The sequence below is a fragment of the Suncus etruscus genome, chromosome 4, assembly GCF_024139225.1.
Source record: "Suncus etruscus isolate mSunEtr1 chromosome 4, mSunEtr1.pri.cur, whole genome shotgun sequence".
Taxonomy (NCBI): domain Eukaryota; kingdom Metazoa; phylum Chordata; class Mammalia; order Eulipotyphla; family Soricidae; genus Suncus; species Suncus etruscus.
The window spans coordinates 40,218,291-40,226,913 of record NC_064851.1 but is presented as its reverse complement, the minus strand read 5'-3'; the positions used below and the strand labels follow the sequence as shown (position 1 = coordinate 40,226,913).

At 36.2% G+C, this 8,623-nt stretch overlaps 1 non-coding gene across 1 annotated transcript; it reads left to right on the top strand.

Moving 5' to 3' along the window:
• The first annotated feature begins 213 nt into the window (after window positions 1-213).
• LOC126008353 (U6 spliceosomal RNA) lies at window positions 214-320 on the top strand. Its single transcript, XR_007495687.1, has one exon. It is a non-coding gene; the product is annotated as a U6 spliceosomal RNA (small nuclear RNA).
• The last annotated feature ends 8,303 nt before the right edge of the window (window positions 321-8,623 follow it).

The window sequence follows — 8,623 nt, the reverse complement described above, 5'->3', positions numbered from 1 at the left end:
CAGATGTTTCCTTTTCAATTGAGTGGTCCTCATACCACCAAATAAAGAATAGAGTTGAAGATATTCCATCAACTAAAAACCCCCAACGAACCATAAGTCACTGCATAACTATGCACCTTATTCTTAAGTAATATCAGAAGTTTTGAATTTTCACATAAAGTTTATATTTCTACTCTATTTTTCCAAAAACTTTCCATAAAAGTTGTGATGATTGTGCTCGCTTCGGCAGCACATATACTAAAATCGGAACGATACAGAGAAGATTAGCATGGCCCCTGCACAAGGATGACACTCAAATTCGTGAAGCGTTCCATATTTAAAAAAAAAAAAAAAAGTTGTGATGATTGTGCAGAGTAATAAAGTAAGAGCAAATTTCTACCTGATCAGCTTCAAAATGTGACTCTCACCTGTACTCGATGGAAATTGAACATTTGTTCTCTTTTGGTCATAAGTCTGTTTTCAAACTGGATCTTATCCCATTATCTCACAGCTCTCAAACCTTTTAACTGCAAGTTCAATTACATTGTTGAATCTCCTTAGAGTCAGTTTGCCAACCCTAAATGTTGGGACTCCTCAGTTTTCCTAATAACATGAGACAATTTTTATTTCTAAGCAAAAAGCACATATAATCTAATATTCTGTTTCTCTAGAGAAGTGTTTCTCAACCTTTTATAAAAAGCCCCCTTTTGATTTTTTTTTTTTTGTGTGTGTGTGTGCTCCCAAATTCTGTTCTATTAGGTGGCCTCCTAGTCTCATACAATGTCAAACCCTCTATTTATATGATTTTTACTTGTGGCCCTAGAGAGTAAATATCCTGCAGGATCAATGAAAGCCAAATGACCCCTAGTTGCAATATGTTACTCCAGAGAAATTAATATCTGCTCTGTATATTTTTCTATCACACATTACTTTATAATTTAATTTGTCATTTTTAGTTGATCATTTATGTATTCCACTAGAATGTGGTTTCATAGGAACTTGTTCATTGACCCAAGCTTGGCACCTACAGGGGCTCAATAGATAGTTGTTGAAAAAAGAATCAAATATCAAGGGAGATAAATACTTTAAAAAAATAAAATCGGGACCAGAGAGATAGTAGAATGGGTAGGGCCGTTGCCTTGTATGTAATCAATGCAGATTCAATTCTGGCTGCCCCTTTGTTTCCCTAGAATCCTACCAAAAGTTATCCCTGAATACACAGGCAGATGTAAACCCTGAGAACTTTGGATGTGGACCCCTAAAAAAGAAATAAGAAGTAAAAGAAAATCAAGGAAATTAATGCTACTTTTCTTTATAGAAGGAAATCATGTGTTGGTGTGACAACAGACATTTTTTTCTGTGATGATCATACTTTTATTTACATTTCAAACTGAGAATTTTTTCTTCTTTTTAAAGGGAAAAAATTTAAAATATTCATTATTCACATAAAGCTGTTATAAATAGTCAGTGATCTTGTATGTTTTCTACACAATTTCCCTCAATAACAGCATATTGTGAAACAATGATCTAGTGTCACAACAAAGTTATCGATACTGGTGCAATCCACTCACCTTCTTCATATTTCTCAACTTGTTCTCATTTATATTAAATTACTTTGGTTTGTTTGTTTTTCACAAAGCACTGGAGACTTCCCAGGGCTTGGGGGCTCTGGGGATATAAGCCTAATGATACTCAACCTGTCTGTTGTGCTGACCTGTTAGTTCAGTGCTTAGACATAGAGATATTGTGGTGTTTGGACATCACATGTTACTGGAGATTGAACTGGAACACCCGTACACTAAGTCATGTGTTCCATTTTTTAAGCTGTCTTTCAATATATTTGATTCTATGTTAATTTTCACAGTTTCATGTATCTATGTCTGTAGCATATACATGTTTCATCATTATAGAAATTCTTCATTTTTATCCTTTTATAACTATATCCACTTCTATATTTCTTACTTCTTCTCTCTGAAGGGCATACTATAATCATCTGCTTTTTATTTTTCCAAGCTAGAATGTTTAAGACTAAAAGGGGATACTATCATATTGATGGGAGAGTAATAGTCAAATAAGGAAAAAAACTGATGAGAGATCACTTGTTTGTTATAAAACAAAGGCAATAATAATCAAACTGCTAACAATCATAAATTACTTGCTTGTTGCATTCCAGGCATGTATTGAATAAGCACTGCCCTCATTATCTCTTCTAAAACTCCAAACAAGGCCAAGGCTGTAGCCCAGTAGTAAAGCATGTGGCTTACATGCATGAAGTCCTGGATGTAATCACCAGCACCCCCAAATAAATAAAAAAAAAATCTTAGAAAAACCATACAAGACCAATACTCTTTTTTTTTTTTATGCCCGTTTTGCAACTTAGGGTCAGAGAAGCATTAAGGCAACTTTCTAAGGTCAATGAAAATTGCAGCTTTTAGAACCAGGAATCACAAACAGATTTGATTCAACAGATCTGTTTTTAAACTAATGCATATTAAAGTGATTGCAAGAAATAAGTTATTAGAGAGAAGTGTTTTGATGGTGAAGTGGAAAGTGTTACTGAACCCTAGGAAAGGAATTATAAAAATGCCTCACAAGGAAAAAATGAAAAGATTTAAAACTACATGTTGGAATTTTCATATAGCAAAAAGGAATCTTTAACCATGTTCAAATTTGTCAATCATTATCTAGAAGAAATAGCCTTCAGTGGGCATTGTCCTGCCAAAGACCCAGCAGTTGCACCTATGAACCATATTTGTCACTTTGCCAACAGTCCAACTTCACCACTTTACCACTGATCTCTGCAGAGATGCCTAAATATCCCAAACTCTAGACATGCTGGTGTTTGGGCCAACATCACCAGGACTTTGTTGGAGTGAGTGCAGGTACTCTCCCCTTTATTTTCATATTTCCAGATGGCCTGGCAGCTGTAACCATGCCCCATAGCCGCCACTGTTTTGTCAACAACAAACATGGAATTGTGAGCCCCTGTGCCCTCGAAATTTCTAATACTGTCACACTCTATGAGGAACACACCAATTAAAAATCAAAGTAGCATAAAAGCCATCTAAGGAAAGCAAGCAAAACCAATCACAAAATGATCAACTACCATCAAATAGCTTACTAAATATTGAGGCAATGACTTCATGACCTCATTTGCTATATATAATAATTTTCCCAAATGTTCTTTTGCTTTTTTTTTTTTTACAATTTCATTACCACCTAACTGTAAACAAACAATATAAAGCAGGGGTCTCAAACTCAATTTACCTGGAGGCCACAGGAGGCAAAGTTGGGGTGAGGCAGGGCTGCATAAGAGATTTCACAAAAAAAAAGTCCTCAAACGTCATTATTAACAGTTTTAATTATTTCTTGTGAATATGAATAGAACATTGAGTGAAGATCGTGAACAGTTCTGAACATGGCATCTTTTGCCCATTCTTTGCTGCCATAGATTTGACAGCGCTTCTTCTCACAAATCTGAACCATATTTGGCTTTAGAGAGGAAGCAGTTGAGACCCTCAGTATGGCTTGAAGATGATCACCATTAAGTCTAGACCTGTACTTTGACTTATTGAAGTTCAATATGGAGAATAATTTTTCACACAAATATGTGCTCCCAAAAAGGCACATGGTGCGCTTGAACATTCGGGAAAGCTCAGGGAAGCTGGGGGGCAAGTCTCTCAAAAATTGCCCATGCATGTCTGCTTTTCCACTAATCTCCCTGAACTTGGCTTTCAGATCAGAGTTGCATTGCAGGTCAATGAGCTCCATTTGAAGCACAGGAGGAACATCTTTCACATCAAAGGAAAGGGGGTCCACAAAAATTTGGAAAGTAGCTCTGTGCTTTTTGAAGTCTGCAAATCTGTGATCAAATTCCTTTTCTAGCTTAAAAATAGCATCAACATATTTCTCACCACTGAATGGTATGCCTGCATCCACAAGTTCCTTGCATGCTGGAAAATGGCAAAGGTTTGTCTGAGAGAGCTGGGATTTCCATAATACAAGTTTTGTGGAGAATGCTCTCACGTTGTCATAGGCAGCACTGATAAGCTGCCCTGGGCCTTGTAACATCTCGTTTAGTACATTCAGCTTATGTGTGATGTCAACAGGAAAAGCTAAGTCCATGAGCCATTTGTGATCACTCAACTCAGAAATAGCATTCCCATCCTTCTCCATGAAGGCTTTCACTTCTCTCAACACAAAAAATCTTTTCAGGACATTTCCCCTGCTGAGCCAACATACCTCGGTGAAATAGAGCACATCTCCATATTCTGACTCTATTTCCTCTAAAAAAGCACAGAACCTTTTGTGCCTTAAGCCCCTGGTTCTGATTTGGTTGATGCATTTCACAACAGACATCACATTGTCACATGGCAGGCATTTACTCCAAAGGGCCTGCTGATGGATAATGCAGTGAAGAGCAGTGGCCTTCTCTACACCCTCCTCTTCAAGTTTTTTTTTTGAACAAGTGCCACCAGTCCATTTTTCCTCCCTGTCATCGATGGTGCTCCATCAGTTATTATTCCAACAAACCTCTTCTATGGCAAACCTGCATTCTCAATGGCATCACACAGATGCTAATATCTCATTAGCGGTGGTCTGGCCATGCATTGGAATTTTTGTGAGCAGCTCCTCTGTCAATTCAAAATTGCAATCAACACCACAGACATAAATTGTGAGCTGTGCAGTGTCTGTTATATCTGTGCCCTCATCAAGAGCAACTGAGTATGCATCAAAACATTTGGCTTTCTCACACAGTTGATGATGTCACTTGACATGTCAGAAATGTGCTCTGCCACAGTGTTGGCAGAAAGGCTGATTTTGCTAAATTGACCTTTCTTTTCCAGACAGATAATACTTGCAGCCTGTAATATCCATTTTTTTTTAACAAACTCTCCTTCTGTGAATGGTTTCCCTGCCTTAGCAATCATCTCACTAACCATCTAACTAGCTTCGACTGATGCAACATTCTCTTTGGTTGCTTTTTTTAAGAAATCTTGTTGCCTCATTCAACATGCTTTAAGACTGGTTGGCTTAGCTCTCTCATTTCCTTGATATTTTGCACATCCTTAACATGTTTAGTTGAATAATGGTGTTTCAAGTTTTATTTCTTGTGCACTGCAACTTTCTCTGAGCAAATAAGACATGTGGGGATGCCCCTGTGCTCAACAAATACTGTGTCTCCCACTTTTCCTGAAATTGTCTGCTCATCATCAATCTTTCTCTTCACAGCAAGCTTTGACAAAATCTAATACTGTAATAAACTTCTCTCCCTTCTCTCCCTTAGGCCTCTGATAATGCAAGGGACAGAGGGCAGGAGCAACAGAAATGATGTCTGCGCTAGGCGCAAAATATTCGCTTACTGAATATTCGCAATAAAAAATCGCATTAGTAAGAAAAAAAATCGCAAAAAATCGCATTAAACATTTGCATATCCTGAACGAAACTGCTCGGGGTATGAGAATGTTTAATGCGATTTTTTTTCTTACTAGTGCGATTTTTATTGCAATACTTCGGTAAGCGAATAATCGCAAATACTGCGATATTTGAAGGCCATCTGCGGGCCACAAAATGTTGTATGGAGGACCGCAAATGGCCCGCAGGCCACGAGTTTGAAACCCCTGATATAAAGTAAATTGTTTCATGCCTGCTAAGGGGAGAGGCTTGGTGGTGGGTGACAATTCAGGAATAGTGGTAGAGGGAATTTTACATTGGTGATAGGATTCGTGTTGAAATATGAAATGTCAAAAACAAAAGTACTATAAGCAACTATGTAAACCATATTGTTTAAAAATAATATAATTTTAAAATTAAAAAAATAGTCTAGTTTTCCAACTACAAACCAGAGGAAAAGTCCCATACAGTTCTGACACCATAAACTGCATAGCACAGACTTTCCAATCCACTAGGGGAAACCATTGAGTTCTTCAGATATTAAAGAAACTATTGCAAAAAGAAGGAGAATTAGATTAAAACTCCAGTGGAATGGGCTGAAAGAAGAATAAAAGGTTCACTAAGCAAAGTGGAATGAATCCAGAAGTTTTATGGATCAGCTACCTTCATACAGTCTTGAAGAATAAATACAGTTTTTAAAGAAAACAGTTGATACTTACATGAGGCAGTGAGAAAACACAATCAAAACTACAGCATTTGTGTAGCACTGATCATAGGGCATGAAATCAGAATCTTTTGAATTTTCCACAGATATTTTTGTACTTACTGAAATTTAATCCTACACCTAACTGATGAGAAGTCAGAATAACAGGATCCAACTGAGGAAGATCATCAGCCTCTATGAGTTAGCTGCTGTGAGAGGAACATGTTAGGATGGTGGCAAGGGAAGGAACAAAATCAGTTAAGGGGCCAGGGAGATAGTGCTGAAATGAACATTGAATTGAAGCCAAATGACTAAAGTTGAGTCCAAATTCTATTATAATGCTGAGTAGTTCCAACTCATGACCTCAAGTCCCAATTTCCTCATTTATAAAATAAAAGTAAAACTACTATTTAATGGATAGAGTTGGGTAGGAATTAATGGGACAATGCCCTGTATGCACTTTAAAATTATTTTTATTAATAAGAGCATCCTTTTAATTTGAGAAGTTGAAGTTAATAATACACCTAACAAGAAAACTAACAGATAAGATAACAGGACAGTGAGTTGAAAAGCAAAATTTAGGCTTCCATATCTATGGAGAACTACTAGTTCTTTGCTCAGAAGATTGTACTCTAAGAATTTTTTCTACCCAGCAGGATTTTGATCTTGTCTTATTACCCTGCACCCCAAGCTAACAATTTTTTATTTTGTTGTTTTCAATTCAAATGAATGTGGGCTGTACATCAAAGGAGGGTCATTCTCATTCTATTTAAATATCATCTTCCTGGACAGGTCTTGAATCGTTTTAGTAGATGAGACTGTCTAAAGTGCACACAGTTTAAGTTTTGCCTTTTAAACTTGTTTCCAAAGTTCTTATACCTGACATTATATTTCTGTGTCTGTGTATATCTGTGTGTGGCTTACTGGGTGTTACTTCAAAAGAATATAAGTGCTCTGAGGACATGAAAGAATTTACCACTTGATTGTCATTACCTAAGCATATAAGTATATAATATATACTAAGTGTTTAGTTAATTTTTTTCTCCACCACCCAGTTAATATTTTTTGAATAGCTGTTTTTGTTACATTGGTATGCTCCTATTTTAGTTGCCTTAGTCCACGCTGAAAATTCTTTTGTCATTTTACATGCTGTTAGTGTATTGTCTTTATCTATTATCTAAATATTTTTCTTATTTGGTTAGGGTTTTCCCCAAAGAAAGTTTAAGAAAAAAAATTAGGAAAATGGTACTAGCAGTTTTTTTTTTTTAAAGGTTCGCTTAGGAATATAGAAAATAATGAGAGTAAGGCAAAAGATCAAGAGTCAATAAAAAAAAAAATGTGCCTTCTCAAGGTTGTCCAGGGTAGGCATGGGAACTTACTTCTGATGGACTCTAGGAGACACAATGCATACATTCCAAATAGGGAGGATAGCACAATAATCAACAAAAACTGAAGAGTTTAAAAAAAAATTAGCTCTTGCCCTTGAGAAAACTTTCCTCTGAGTGAAAATGAAAACAAGAAATACTTTGGCTTATTTATTGTACCAAAGGGAATTAAATTTTATTGAATGCCAAGCATAAGATAGGCCCAGTGCTAAACAATTTATATAAATTATCCTATTTTATTATAGCAATGAGAGTTGCCATATATTGGCTCCTACCACTTAACTAGGTTTTTCTGATATTTGATCTTACTGATTCTGTTTACAGTGATTAAAGCAGGATTTTTATCTTCATTTAAGAGAACATAGAAGTTATATTTAGAGAAAAGAAATAACTTGGATAACTGTACGGATTCAATGATGGGAAAAGTCACTGTGTACTAGACTCAGTTTTCTAAAATTTCTTTGAGAAGGTAGCTCTTGGATAGGGGTATTTTATTGTGTAAAAAAAAACTAAGAGGGGTCAAGGAGATAACTCAAAGGGCCAAAGCACATTCTCTGAGCTTTCAGTCTCAAGCTTAATTCCTGGCACCACATACCTTATCCACTGTACTTCTTGGTGTGGCCCTGGCCTTTGGGTCCCTTAAATACATTTTACTAGACTCAAGAACTGATTATCAGTCCTAAACAGACAAGCCAAGTGTAATTATGAGATTAATGCAGAGGAAAAAAGGGACTGACTTCTTAAGATCAAAAAAATAGGAGAGAAAAAAACATGAAGTTGGGATAACTGACTTCATGAAACTGGAATCTTTTGTCACTAAAGCACTCACTTCACACTATTTTCCATATGTAAGCAATGTAGCATAAGATTATAGAACATGAATGAATAATTGAAAATGGTCTGATAAAGTGATTTAAGTCCTAAAAAAAAATAAGGAAGAAAATTAAGATGAAGAACCAAACCCAGCTCCAGACTACAGTGATGATTCTGAGACCCTTGAATCTAAGAAACTAATTTTACCTCAGTGTATTTGGAAAGTCATATACTCAGCTTGTGCAGTCTGACAACAGTGGAGTGCTAATAACATTGAATTTCCTTGACTCTAACCTACCTATCTAGTTGTGCTTTTGGAAAGACACTATAAATCAAAATATGCTGAAAT